Source organism: Ovis aries, chromosome 22 (assembly GCF_016772045.2).
Source record: "Ovis aries strain OAR_USU_Benz2616 breed Rambouillet chromosome 22, ARS-UI_Ramb_v3.0, whole genome shotgun sequence".
Classification (NCBI taxonomy): domain Eukaryota; kingdom Metazoa; phylum Chordata; class Mammalia; order Artiodactyla; family Bovidae; genus Ovis; species Ovis aries.
The window spans coordinates 9,598,599-9,613,359 of NC_056075.1; positions in this window are offsets into that span (position 1 = coordinate 9,598,599).

Genomic DNA, 14,761 nt, shown 5'->3' on the forward strand with positions numbered 1-14,761 from the left:
CGCTTTAACCTCTGAGCCACCAGGGAAACCTTAAACCTTCCATACCTTGAATTAAAACCAAGAATCAGTAGCTTCATTCTGGGCTGTGATGGACTGATTGAGGACAAGGACTAAATACTGAAAAAAAAAAATACAAAGAAATATGGAGGTACTTGAAATACAGGGTACTTGGTGGCTGGGGCAAAATTGAGGATGTGAGGTTCCACAGGGTGTCTGAGTCTGAATTGTTAACACACTGGAAGTTCCAAGACATTTAACCTCTTGCTGGTCCTCTGAATTTTCTTTCTTTCTTTTTTTAAATAAGCACAGTAGCATGGAATGGCTTCAGAGGGAGCAGAAACTGGCCTACCACTTTGAGAATACCACAGATGCCCTGGAAGAGGAGATGAAAAGGGTTCAGAGGCAATATTCTCCTGTAAGGGCAATGGGAAACTTTCACTTCTCTGGAAGTGCTTTTTACAGGAGTTCAGGACTGCTTTTGAACCATTATCGAAATGATCAACACAGTAGCAGAGTCACCAATGTAAGTTTTGTGAATTTTACAGTCTTTGGTCCAAATCAGCCTCTCAGCTTTAATAGAAGAGAAATTTTATGCACTTACAGAGCACTGGGGCTAAATAGTTGTCTTTGCTCTTTTTGATTTCCTGACGTTTAATGCTGTCATGGTTTCAGAGGGTCCAGCAAGGCTTTTTCCCAGTAGCAGGCTCTGCTAGCTTCCTGCTCTCCCTGGCCTGTGGTCTGCCTAACCACGCAGTGACATTCTTAAGCTCCAGCCTCACGGGACACATCACACATTCTGAACTGCACCCTGCATCTTCGTGGTGTCTGAACATATTTTAAAAAACTGTTCTCGTGAACAGTATTTGGACATGAAACAACTAATTTCCTGCATCACCTGTGGATTTCAGAACAATGCCAGAGGGGCTAAGAACACACTTTCTCTGTTGACTACACAAAAACGTTTTCAGCATCTGCCCAGGGCCAGAAGTTTATCTTCTCCAGTATATTAACAACACTAAGCTGGAGAGCCCATGTTAAAGAAAGAACATTTATTTAGCCAAGTGCTTTTGAAATCATTTTTTTGGGAGGGGTTCTGCGAGAGCACTGAAGAATAAAGTGCCTCAACTAGCACTGACCCTGATCACCCAAAAGCAGAATTTAAACAGAAAAGTCTGGTTTCCCTCTGCCCCTTCCCTTTTAACCCTTCTCACCAGTTTTCTTGTTAGTTAAAGGTCAGTAATAGTTGGCTGATGTGGTAGATTGTTAATGCATTGTGTTAGTGAAGGTCATTTTCATCCGACCAGAAGTCCAAGCAAATTTAAATTCAGAAGAAGTAAGTCATAATTTACTCTTTGTCTCATTACTCAATAAAAGAATTCAGACTTCCAACACTTTTTTTTTTTTAAACTTCTCTCCATGTGGTTTTTTATTTATCTATTTTTGACCACACCACAGAGCATGATGTGGGATCTCAGTTTTCCCACCAGGGATGGAACCTGTAACCCCTGCATTGCAAGTGTGCAGTCTGAACCACTAGACTCCCAAGGAAGTCCCACATTCAATACTTTTTAAAAAGAAAGGACTGATCTTCTGTGTAAGGAAAAGATGAGCCCGAGTGAGACTTAGCACAGTTACTTTTGAGAGACGATGTGTTGTGAAAAATTTCAGCAAGGGACTCATTAGCATTGCATGATATAAAATTTGGGATTTTAGGATTTAAAAATATATTTATATTTAGATAAAAAATTGGGATCTGAGGGATCATGTTATAAATAACAGATTATAAGTAGGTGATCCACACATTACATGGAGTCCATAGATATGTTTGTTTGGCCTAAAGAGAACTTTCATAGAATTTAAAATTATTCCCAGCATTCTAAAATGGGAGAAAGAAAATATTGGAGAACATCTTTATGATCTTGGGTTAGGCAAAAATTTCCTAGCTAAAACACCAAAATCATGATTACAGGAAAAAAAAAAATAAGTTGGGCCTTAGAAAAATTAAAAACTTGTGTTTTTGGAAGATACTGTTAGGAGAATGAAAGACGAGTCATGGATTGGGAGAAAATAGTTGAAACTCACATATCTGATAAAGGACGTGTATAGAGTTTATAGAAAGAAGTCTGAAAACTCAATAATATGAAAATAAATAACCCAATAAAATTGGGCAGAAGATTTAAATGGACGCTTAAGCAAATGAGATATATAGACAGCAAATAAACACATAAAATGATATTCAACTGAAGTAAGGAATATATTTAAGGGAATGTAAATTAATGCAATTTAAAACCATAATTAGGTATCACTAGTGAAGTGATAGTGATTTCCCTCGATCTTGTCTGACTGTTTGCGACCCCATGGACTGTAGCCTACCAGGCTCCTCTGTCTATTGGATTTTCCAGGCAAGAGTACCAGAGTGGGCTGCCATTACCTTCTCCAGGGGATCTTCCCAACCCAGGGATCGAACCCAGGTCTTCTGCATTGCAGACAGACGTTTTACCATCTGAGCCACCAGGAAGATATCACTACACAACTATTAAAATGGCTAAAATTAAAAAGACTGGCCAAATTGATTGTTAGCAAGCAGGCAGAGAAATGGAACTCTTGTACACTGCTGGTAGGAGTGTAAAGTGGTAACTGGCATTCTGGAACTGGTTTGGTAGTTTTGTAAATGGTTAAATATTTAGCATATATATATATATGTTTATAAATTGCACATCTTATTTTTATTTATTTTTTAGGAAGTATAGTTGATTTATAATATTATGTCAGGTATTCAACATGAATATTGGATGAATTCAATATTGGGAAAGAAGTATGTCAAAGTTATATATTGTCACCCTGCTTATTTAACTTATATGCAGAGTACATCATGTGAAATGCCAGGCTGGATGAATCATAAACTGGAATCAAAATTTCTGGGAGAAATATCAACAACCTCAGATATGCAGATGATACCACCCTAATGGTAAAAAACCTACCACCCTAATGGTAGAGAGCCTCTTGGTGAGGATGAAAGAGGAGAGTGAAAAAGCTGGCTTAAATCTCAACATTCAAAAAACTAAGATCATGGCATCCAGTCCCATCACTTCATGGCAAATAGATGGGGAAAAATGGAAATAGTGGCAGATTTTGTTTTCTTGGGCTCCAAAATCACTGCAGACAGTGATTGCAGCAATGAAATTAAAAGATGCTCATTCTTTGGAAGAAAAGCTATGACAAACCTAGACAGCATATTAAAAAGCAGAGATATCACTTTGCCAACAAAGGTCCATCTGGTTAAAGCTATGGTTTTTCTAGTAGTCATGTAAGGATGTGAGAGTTGAACCATAAAGAAGGCTGAGCACCGAATAATTGATGATTTCAAAATGTGGTGCTGAAGACTCTTGAGAGTCCCTTGGACTGCAAGGAGATCAAAACAGTAAATTCTAAAGGAAATCAACCCTAAATATTCATTGGAAGGACTGATGCTGAAACTCCAATACTTTGGCCACCCGATGTGAGGAGCCAACCCATTGGAAAAGACCCTGATGCTGGGAGAGACTGGGGGCAGGAGGAGGAGGGGTAACAGAGAATGAGAGGGTTGGATGGCATCACCAACTCAATGGACATGAGTCTGAGCAAACTTTGGGAGATGGTAAAAGATAGGGAGACCAGGAGTTGCACAGTCGGACACCACTTAGCGACTTAAAAATACTCCATTTAAAGTTATTACAAAATAATGGCTCTATTTCCCTGTGCTGTACAATAATATACCTTGTTGCTTATCTATTTTATATAGAGTATTTTGTATCTCTTAATCCCTAGCTTCTCTCCTCCCTCCGCCCCCGCCCTACCACCATAACAACTAGTCTGTTCTCTATAGTTATGTGAGTCTGTTTCTATTTTGCTATAGGCATTCATTTATTTTATTTTTTAGATTCCGCATATAATCTAGTGTATTTGTCTTTCTCTGTCTAACTTAGTTCACTTAAAGCATAATACTCTCCAGGCCCATCTACGTTGTTGCAAATGGCAGTATTTCATTGTTGTTTTCTATGGCTGGAGTAATGTTCCATTGCATGTACATGCCTTGTTTTTTTATCCATTCATCTGACATTTCTTATCAAGTTGTACTTTTTAAATATGTGCAATTTATTATTTGGGAATTATATTGCAATATCCTCATTAAAAACTGGTATACTACATCTAAATATAGTATTGTATATTGGGTTTCTCTTACAAATGAAGCAGGACACCAACCTTCAGGGAAACCACTGATTACCTTCAAGAGGATGTCCCCCGTGTGTTCACTGTGAACTGAATCAGTTTTGCTTCGCTTGTGCAGCCTGTCTGCTTGGCCTTTGCAGGCTGTTGACTTTACAGCCCTAGGCTGCCATGCTTCTTGTAGGCATCCGAGTTTTCAAATGTGCACCTTGCTTCCCAGGTTAAGTTCCCTTTAGATCAGTTTTTCAGGTGTAAGCCTGGTGTCAAAGTTCACTAATACAGAATGGAAGATGCCAAGTGATGATGAACACAGAGATTGGAGAGCTATGTCTACAAACCAAGAGCCATGAGAATTATTAGTGACCATCAGAGTGAGAGGAGAAGGCAATGGCACCCCACTCCAGTACTCTTGCCTGGAAAATCCCATGGACAGAGGAGCCTGGTAGGCTTCAGTCCATGGGGTCGCTAGGAGTCGGACACGACTGAGCGACTTCACTTTCACTTTTCACTTTCATGCATTGGAAGGAAATGGCAACCCACTCCAATATTCTTGCCTGGAGAATCCCAGGGACAGAGGAGCCTGGTGGGTTGCTGTCTATGGGGTCACACAGAGTCGGACATGACTGAAGCGACTTAGCAGCAGCAGCAGCAGCAGCAGCAGCATCAGAGTGAGAAAGAGGCAAGGAAGGATTCTCTCCAAGACCCTTGCAGTAAACTTGGTTTTCTTTAGGCATCTGTCTCCATCAAAAATCTGCCTTCTTTTATTAAGGGATTTCATCTGAGACTGGAGTATATCCTCGATTCTCTGTTTGTGACAAAAGATGTATAAAGGCTGCCTATCTAGAGAAGTATATGATATTTCCACAAATGCAGAAGATGTAACACAGAGCTTGGAGGTAGGAAGTAGAAAGAGAGTAACTCAGCCTGGATATGTTTCTGGCCAGGTCAAATTTAGAAGACACCTCTTTTATTATTATTTTATTCTTTTTGAGTGAATAACTCTTGAAATGAATGTCAGTTGGTAAGCGTAGACAAGCATGAGTACACTCTCCATTCCACATTCATGAAGGGACAAAAGAGTGGTCTAACTAAAGTTTATATCATGAGATATATACTCAGAGTCAGACATGATGGCCTTAAATTAATCACAATGGTAGCCATGCCATGTTTTTCAATAAAGTTGCCAGCTTCCACGGTCTGAAACATCTCTGGAACTCTTTTTCTTTGCTAACTTTTGTAAAACCTTGCATTGGATTATTTTGAAAGTCCTCAAGAATGTTAAACTCTTTGCTTTTTTTTTTTAAGAGTTTGATTTTGGGCACAGAATGGGCTTCCCTGGTGGCTCAGATGGTAAAGAATCTGCCTGCAATGCAGGGGATCCAGGTTTGATCCCTGGGTTGAGAATATTCCCTGGAGAAGGGAATGGCTACCTACTACAGAATTCTTGCCTGAAGAATTCCAGGGATAGAGGAGCCTGGCAGACTATAGTCCACGGGGTTACCAAGAGTCGGACATGACTGAGCGACTAACACTTTCACTTTCACTGTGGGTTGAATAGTTCAGTTCAGTCACTCAGTCATGTCCGACTCTTTGTGACCCCATGAACCGCAGTATGCCAGGCTTCCCTGTCCATCACCAACTTCTGCAGTTCACCCAAACCCATGTCCATTGAGTCGGTGATGCCATCCAACCATCTCATCCTCCCCTTCTCCTCCTGCCCTCAATCTTTCCCAGCATCAGGGTCTTTTCAAATGAGTCAGCTCTTCACATCAGGTGGCCAAAGTGTTGGAGTTTCAGCTTCAACATCAGTCCTACCAATGATTACCCAGGACTGATCTCCTTCAGAATGGACTGGTTGGATCTCCTTGCAGTCCAAGGGACTCTCAAGAGTCTTCTCCAACACCACAGTTCAAAAGCATCAGTTCTTCGGCACTCAGCTTTCTCTATAGTCCAACTCTCACATCCATACATGACCACTGGAAAAACCATAGCCTTGACTAGATGAACCTTTGGAAACTCTTTAAAATTCACATATACGTGGAGTCTCAGAATGTGATCTTTCATGGAAATAGGATATTTGCAATTATAATTAAAGAGGTCATAGTGGAGAATCCCTGGGATGGGGGAGCCTGGTGGGCTGCCATCTACGGGGTTGCACAGAGTTGGACACGACTGAAGCGACTTAGCAGCAGTGGCAGCAGTGCATTAAGGTGGGCCCTAGGTTCTATCTGTCTGCCCTGGTGGCTCAAAGGGTAAAGAATCTGCCTGGAAATGGCAACCCATTCCAGTACTCATGCCTGAAGAATTCCATAGACAGAAGAGCCTGGTTGGCTATAGTCCATGGAACTGCGAAGAGTTGGACAAAACTGAACGACTAACTTTAAGTCCTATCTAACTGAAGTTTGTATAAGGAAAGGAGAAGATGCACACAGACCAAGATACACGGGGAAGATGCCAAGTCATGATGAACACAGAGACTGGAGAGCTGCATCTGCATGCCAAAGGGCATCAGGATGTAACAGGGACCATCAGAGAAAGGAAGAGGCCAGGAAGGATCCTCTCCAAGAGCCTTTAGAGAGAGAGAGCATGGCCTTGCTGAAACCTTGAGTTTGGACTTAGCCTCCAGAACTGTGAGAGGATTTCTGTTGTTTAAGCTACCCAGTGTATGGTACTTGGTGACATCAGCCCTAGGAAACTAATATGGGGACTAAGATGAATGTCTGTAAAAATAATCAAGCTAAGTAACTGTGCTGCTAGTCAAAAAATTCCATGATTACCTAACAAGATTGATTTTATCTCAAACTGAACTTAGATGACACGGGAATGGCTGCCTCTGATGGCCAGTGGGCTAAGACTCGTGGCTTTAGCATCATTTCATTGATCCTCCTAAAACCATAGTATCTCCAATTCATGGGAGAAAAAAAAAAATCTAAGGAGTTGATAGCTTAGGAAACTTGACTACACTCGTGCAGCTGGTAATGGTCAGAATTCAAAATTTACACTTCTTTCATTACACCACATCGAGTCGAAATGTCTGAAGATGCCTTCCAAAAATGTTTGAGCAATAGATGTACCTCTGAACTAATCGCACTATACCCCAAAGTTAGGGATTTGCAGAATGGCTCTCTTGAACGATAAGCTCTGGTATTTTTGTTGAAAAGATTCCCAGTCATAACTTTACAGCCACACCTTGTCTATATTATGTTAGATTCTTTGCCTGCTTTAACGTATCACTCCTGGAAGAGGCACTGGGACTTCTTTTCCATCTTGTACCGAACTGAAAAAGCTGTCAACGGTTAGTAAATAATCAGTATTTAAGTGATCCCTACAAATTATGACCCTCAGGCTAGAAGACTAAAAAAAAAAATTCTGTTATGCAATTTTCCACTCTTAGTAATCTTAACAGTGTGGGTCATGTTAGTCCTAGTTTAATACTATAATCCAAACAACATTTGACTCCAAACACAGAATGAGGTTCAGGAATCACCCTGGCTGTGTATTCCAAGACCACTCATGAGCTGGTTGGGCTGTTTTGACCTTTCCAGTGTTTGCAGACTGGCTGGTCTTTTTGTCCCTCCTCTGCCTACATGGCACTTACCACGCACAGAATAATAGAACAATGGTAACATTTTAATTTTCTTCTTTTTTTCCTTCTTTTTAATCTTTGAAGAAGGACCAGCTCATCCCCATTGGTTGGGTAAGTTGAGGACCAGCTTGCATATTTGCTGGCGCTCCAACTCAAGTCAGGCTTGAGTGTGTCTATATCCTCTGCTCAGCTGTGAATCTTTGTCATTCTCTGTCCCCAGGCAGAGAAACTGGCTCATCCCCATGGAAGGGGTTATTTACAAACTGTCTTCAGGACTTCGCCTTTCCTTTTTTCTATGTGTGTGTGTATCTGGGTGAGGCATGTACTGGTATTTATAATGTGGCATGGAGGGAGAATGGTCTTTGGTCCTGAGGACCAACTTTGGGTTGAGCTCAATCTTAAAAGTCCCCAAATATTAGTACCTCCTCTAAGAAGCATTTCAACTATACCCTTGATTTCATGCTGCCTTCTCTTAAACCCTTTCTTTTTGTAAAATGAAATCATTGACTTCTTTTCCTTTATTCTCAAAGCTCCCATTCCTGTATAATTAATTGTACCTATATTTTTCTTGTGAATATCAATTTCATCAGCTCTTGCTTTGTCACACTTTATACTCAAAATTATTTGATAATTAGTTGCTTTCAAGGTAAAATTCAGAAGCTTATTGTTAAAGGTCTACCACATCCTCAATCCCCTTCTAACTTGTTTGTAAAAAAATTCATTCATCCATCCATCCCTCCATCTATCCATTCAGTAAAACTTTATGAAATACCTGTGCTGTGCTCAGTCATGTCTGACTCTGTGCGCCCCCATGGACTGTAGCCTGCCAGGCTCCTCTGTCCATGGGGATTCTCGAGGCAATAGTACTAGAGTGGGTGGCCATGCCTTCCTCCAGGGGATCTTCCCCACCCAGGGATCAAACCCAGGTCTCTCCCATTACAGGTGGATTCTTTACCGTCCGAGCCACCAGGGAAGCCCAAGAATACTGGAGTGGGTAGCCTATCCCTTCTCCAGGGGATCTTCCTGACCCAGAAATAGAAGTAGGGTCTCCTACACTGCAGGCGGATTCTTTACCACCTCAGCTGCCAGTGAAGCCCATTGAATACCTAACAAGTGTCAAACACTATCATTTGCATTGATAACAGAATGCAGCATGGACAGGCCTTGTCCCTCTTCGCATAGAGCGTATAATTTGGTGGCACAATGGAACAATAAATGTGATCACGCACTGTGACAAACTCTGGCAGAAAGCTCAGGGGGCTATGAGAAAAGAGAAGAGACAGTCTGGGGCCAAGGGACTCCTTCCTGAGGAAGTGTTTTCTAGGCTGAAATCCTGGGAATAGGAGTCAGCCAGGTGAAGGCCAGGGGAAAGGTTTCTTGGTGAGTGAAAGATCCTGTCTAAAGCCCAGAGGTGAGACACCATAGCACACTTGGGAACTGAAAGAGGTTCAGTGTAGCTGGAGGGCAGAGTGGGGACTTTGTTTTAAGGTCAGTGAGGAACTACTGAAGGGTTTAAATGGATGAGAAAACAGATAAGATTTATCTTGTAAAAGGATGATTCTTGCTTCGTGAGGACAGTGGATCGGAAGAGTGCAAAGTAATGGGACTGGAAACAGAACCAGAGGCCGAAATCTAGATAAGAGAATTGTAGGAACCAGGAACAGACAGACCGAGAGAGAGACAGAGATATTTAGATGTCACGCGGGTTCCAAATATGGCACACGATTGTATTCACATTGTACATTCACTGCCAGGCAAGCCTTGCTCCTTCTCTGCACAGATTCAAGTTCTACCCACACTGATGCTCTATGTGATGTCTTCTCTGACTTTCAACCCTAGGACCTGTATGAATGTTTGCAAGATATTTTCTCTCTGCACCCCTTATTTCACAAAAAGAATTAATTTGCAATGTCAAATTGTTTCCTTAGCATACTTATTTTCTCAAGTGGGTGACAAGCAGTAGGAGCAGAAATCATGTAAATACACCTTTTCATCTCATTCCCCTTTGGTATTTCCCTCCTCATCTTGGGCTGGGTGGATGAGCCATAAATATGTGTCCTATTGACCAATTGTGATGCTGCTGCGCTTCCAAAAATTCTCCAGGTGGTTCTCTTCCACGTTTCATTTTAAACGGCACAACCAACCAGTCTAGTAGTTCAGTTATTCACTGATTCATTAGCTTGTGCCTTTATCCATTCACTTAGTTTGTGCTTTATTCATTCACTCGTATTTTTTAAATGCTCGCTATGCCTTAGGCACTGTTCTCGAGTTGATCTATTGCCTTTTTCTCAACTATCTGTTTAATTCTGGGTACTGAGCTTTTATCACAGAGCCAGACCACGTCTCCTATTTGCCATATAAAACAAGGATTGAAGGTACTGGAAATGTTTTTCTGCTATAGGCATAGCTTAGCACATGGTACCCAGATGAGCTGTCTTACGGTATGAGAAGGGGCTAAGGTGTGGCCTGATTCCTTTGGCTTCCTAGATGGAGCTCTAGATTTCTGTAGTCGGCAAATGTCTTGCCCAAGGGACTTAGACCTTGGTATTTGAGTGTGTACTGGACTGAGTTAATTCTGTCTTGCTTTTTAAATAGTTTCTAACGTTTACTCAGTAGAAGCAGAGTTAAACGGTCCCAAATACTCCAAAACTCATGAATAAGAAAAATGTGAGAGCCCTAACGTACAATTCCTAATGTAAAGAAAACTTTGATCTTTTGCCCCGGCTGCCTGATCAGCCCTGAGTCGGCCATTCCTGCCAGAAACAGGCACTGGACTAACTGTGGTTTGGGAGGAAAGTTTCTGAGTTCCAAAATACTTCTGAGCTCTACTTGCCACGATTTTTATGCTAGCATTGCATCAAAGCTCTTCTTTGGTGAAGAAGTTGCCATATATGATTAAAAATAATTTGGGGGGCAGGATTTCTACCAGGAATTGAACACACAATGTACTGTCTTATCTTGGTTCCAAATTCCTAATGCATCCGCTTTGTACAGTCCCCATTTCATAAAACTACAATTCCTCATTTGTCTAAGTTTTTTCTGCTTGTGTGCTAGCAAAGTCACACCCCTTTATTTTTGGCCCTAAAGGCACCTTCCCAAGTTTGGGAAAGCCTCTTATTTGAAGTCACAGAAGCCTAAATAATACAGTTGTTGCAAGCATCCTTGCTCAACATTTAGCAAGCTACCCCGTGGCTTTTCCCCAGCAGAGCAGATATGGTAAAATGGCTGACTCCTCAACTCGTTTCTTGAAGAGAACTCCCAATCTCTGCTCCACGTTCCTGCCAGAGCCACCATTTTGGATTCTGATACTTTTCCAGTTTCTCTCTCTCGAAACTCCCCAGTCAAACTATATGTGGCCACACAGAAGAAATCAGATGTTTTATTTGTTTGCCCAATTATTTTTACCTGAAGGTGCACCATGAGTCTGTGAGTCAGCGTGCAGAAATGTCTAGGTTCCACCAGCTTTTGAGCTGAGCCTCAGTCTCTCAGCTGTGATCCTAGAACTTTTCCTCATATGCCCGACACCTCCTTTAGACTTAGATTTTTTTTTGTTTGCTTGTTTGTTTGTTTTTGTTTTGTTTGTGTTCCGTTGCTCAGTTGTATCTGACTCTTTGCAACCCCTGGACTCTAGCCCGCTAGAGTCCTCTGTCCATGGAATTTTCCAGGCAAGAATACTGGAGTGGGTTGCCATTCCCTTCTCCAGGCTCTGTATCATTAGGTCACCTTAATTGGCATGTAACAAAATCCTAGCCTAAACTGGCTTAAACAAAAAGGCAATTCACCGGCTTACCTAACCTTGGAAGTTCAGGAAGCAAGGTAAGGCACAGCTGAATTCAGAGCTCACAGGGAATTCTTAGGACTCAGTTTCTCTCTACTCCTTGGTTCTGCCTTCTGCTGTGGGTGGCTTTTGTCCCATGTTTCATGCACAGGAGTGGTAGCACATGGCGATAATAGATACATCCTCTAATTTCCAGGTCCGGTGGAAAAAAGTGATCCAAGATGTTCAATACAATTCTTAACCTATCATTAACCAGAGTTTTTTTCATGTACTCATCCCTGAAGCACTCACTGTGGCTAGGCTTATGTGGAGTAGCAAAGAACATCCCTGATGTGGGAGTCCTGGTAAAGAGCCTGAAACGCAGCAAATCAGAAGAGCTATTCCCCCTCAGCTCCCAACCTGGGTGGGGAATTCCCTTTTCTCTTTCCTTCACTCACAAAGGATCCAAGTTGCTGTTGTTTCAATTAGAAAAAGTATTTATTTGTACCTTACACAATGTTTGAAAGCAGTTCTTGCTATTCAACTTTTGGTATTTACTACAGTGCTGGGAGCAAAGTTAACAAAAGAAAAGCTTATTGAATAAATGAATTACTGGTTGAATGAAGTGATAGTCATTTCTTGACAGCCCCAGTTCCATCACAGTGGCCCTTTCAGGCAGCCCCACAGGCTTTCAGACTACAGAAGGGTTCAGTGCCGGCCACAGACATGCTCGATCTGCCGCAAAGTACATCCGTTCTCAGGAATGTAATGCTTATGTGAGGTAAAACTTGAAGGTTACCACCCCCAAATTAGCATTGCCAGCCTGTGCGTGTGCTCAGTAGCTCGGTCGTGTCTGACTCTTTATGACCCCATGGACTGTTGGCCATCAGGTTCCTCAGTCCACGGAGTTTTCCAGGCAAAACTACTGGAGAGGGGTTGCCATTTTGTACTCCAAGGCCAGGTTGGCTTTAAAGGATACACGACCCTGTAAAACCATTTAAAACCCAGTTGTCAGAGACTGAATGAACCATTATTATAAACATGTGTATATTCTTTTTTTCATACTGTTCATGGGGCTCATCAGAGAACCAAAATGGACTGGAATGGGTGAATTTAACTCAGATGACCATTATATCTACTACTGCGGGCAGGAATCCCTTAGAAGAAATGGAGTAGCCATCATGGTCAACAGAAGAGTCTGAAACGCAGTACTTGGATGCAATCTCAAAAACGACAGAATGATCTATCTTCGTTTCCAAGGCAAACCATTCAATATCACAGTAACCCAAGTCTATGCCCCAACCAGTAATGCTGAAGAAACTGAAGTTGAATGGTTCTATGAAGACCTATAAGACCTTTTAGAACTAACACCCAAAAAAAGATGTCCTTTTCATTATAGGGGACAGGAATGCAAAAGTAGGAAGTCAAGAAACACCTGGAGTAACAGGCAAATTTGGCCTTGGAATATGGAATGAAGCAGGGCAAAGACTAATAGAGTTTTGCCAAGAAAATGCACTGGTCATAGCAAACACCCTCTTCCAACAACACAAGAGAAGACTCTACACAAGGACATCACCAGATGGTCAACACCGAAATCAGATTGATTATATTATTTGCAGCCAAAGATGGAGAAGCTCCATACAGTCAGGAAAAACAAGACCGGGAGCTGACTGTGGCTCAGATCATGAACTCCTTATTGCCAAATTCAGACTTAAATTGAAGAAAGTAGGGAAAACCACTAGACCATTCAGGTATGACCTAAATCAAATCCCTTATGATTATACAGTGGAAGTGAGAAATAGATTTAAGGGACTAGATCTGATAGATAGAGCACCTGATGAACTATGGAATGAGGTTCATGACATTGTACAGGAGACAGGGATCAAGACCATCCCCATGGAAAAGAAATGCAAAAAAGCAAAATGTCTGTCTGAGGAGGCCTTACAAATGGCTGTGGAAGAAAAGAGGCAAAAAGCCAAGGAGAAAAGGAAAGATATAAGCATCTGAATGCAGAGTTCCAAAGAACAGCAAGAAGAGATAAGAAAGCCTTTCTCAGTGATCAATGCAAAGAAATAGAGGAAAACAACAGAATGGGAAAGACTAGAGATCTCTTCAAGAAATTAGAGACACCAAGGGAACATTTCATGCAAATATGGGCACAATACAGGACAGAAATGATATGGACCTAACAGAAGCAGAAGATATTAAGAAGAGGTGGCAAGAATACACAGAAGAACTGTACAAAAAAGATCTTCACGACCCAGATAATCACGATGGTGTGATCACTGACATAGAGCCAGATATCCTGGAATGTGAAGTCAAGTGGGCATCACTACAAGAAAGCATCACTACAAACAAAGCTAGTAGAGGTGATGGAATTCCAGTGGAGCTATTTCAAATCCTGAAAGATGATGCTGTGAAAGTGCTGCACTCAATATGCCAGCAAGTTTGGAAAACTCAGCAGTGGCCACAGGACTGGAAAAGGTCAGTTTTCATTCCAATCCCAAAGAAAGGCAATGCCAGAGAATGCTCAAACTATCACACAACTGCACTCATCTCACATGCTAGTAAAGTAATGCTCAAAATTCTCCAAGCTAGGCTTCAGCAATATGTGAACTGTGAACTTCCAGATATTCAAGCTGGATTTAGAAAAGGCAGAGGAACCAGAGATCAAATTGCCAACATCTGCTGGATCATGGAAAAAGCTAGAGAGTTCCAGAAAAACATGTATTTCTGCTTTATTGACTATGCCAAAGCCTTTGACTGTGTGGATCACAATCAACTGTGGAAAATTCTGAAAGAGATGGGAATACAGACCACCTGACCTGCCTCTTGAGAAACCTATATGCAGGTCAGGAAGCAACAGTTAGAACTGGACATGGAACAACAGACTGGTTCCAAACAAGAAAAGGAGTACATCAAGGCTGTATATTGTCACCCTGCTTATTTAACTTATATGCAAAGTACATCATGAGAAACGCTGGGCTGGAAGAAGCACAAGCTGGAATCAAGATTGCCGGGAGAAATATCAATAACCTCAGATATGCAGATGACACCACCTTTATGGCAGAAAGTGAAGAGGAACTAAAAAGCCTCTTGATGAAAGTGAAAGAGGAGCGTGAAAAAGTTGGCTTAAAGCTCAACATTCAGAAAATGAAGATCACGGTATCTAGTCCCATCACTTCATGGGAAATAGATGGGGAAACAGTGGA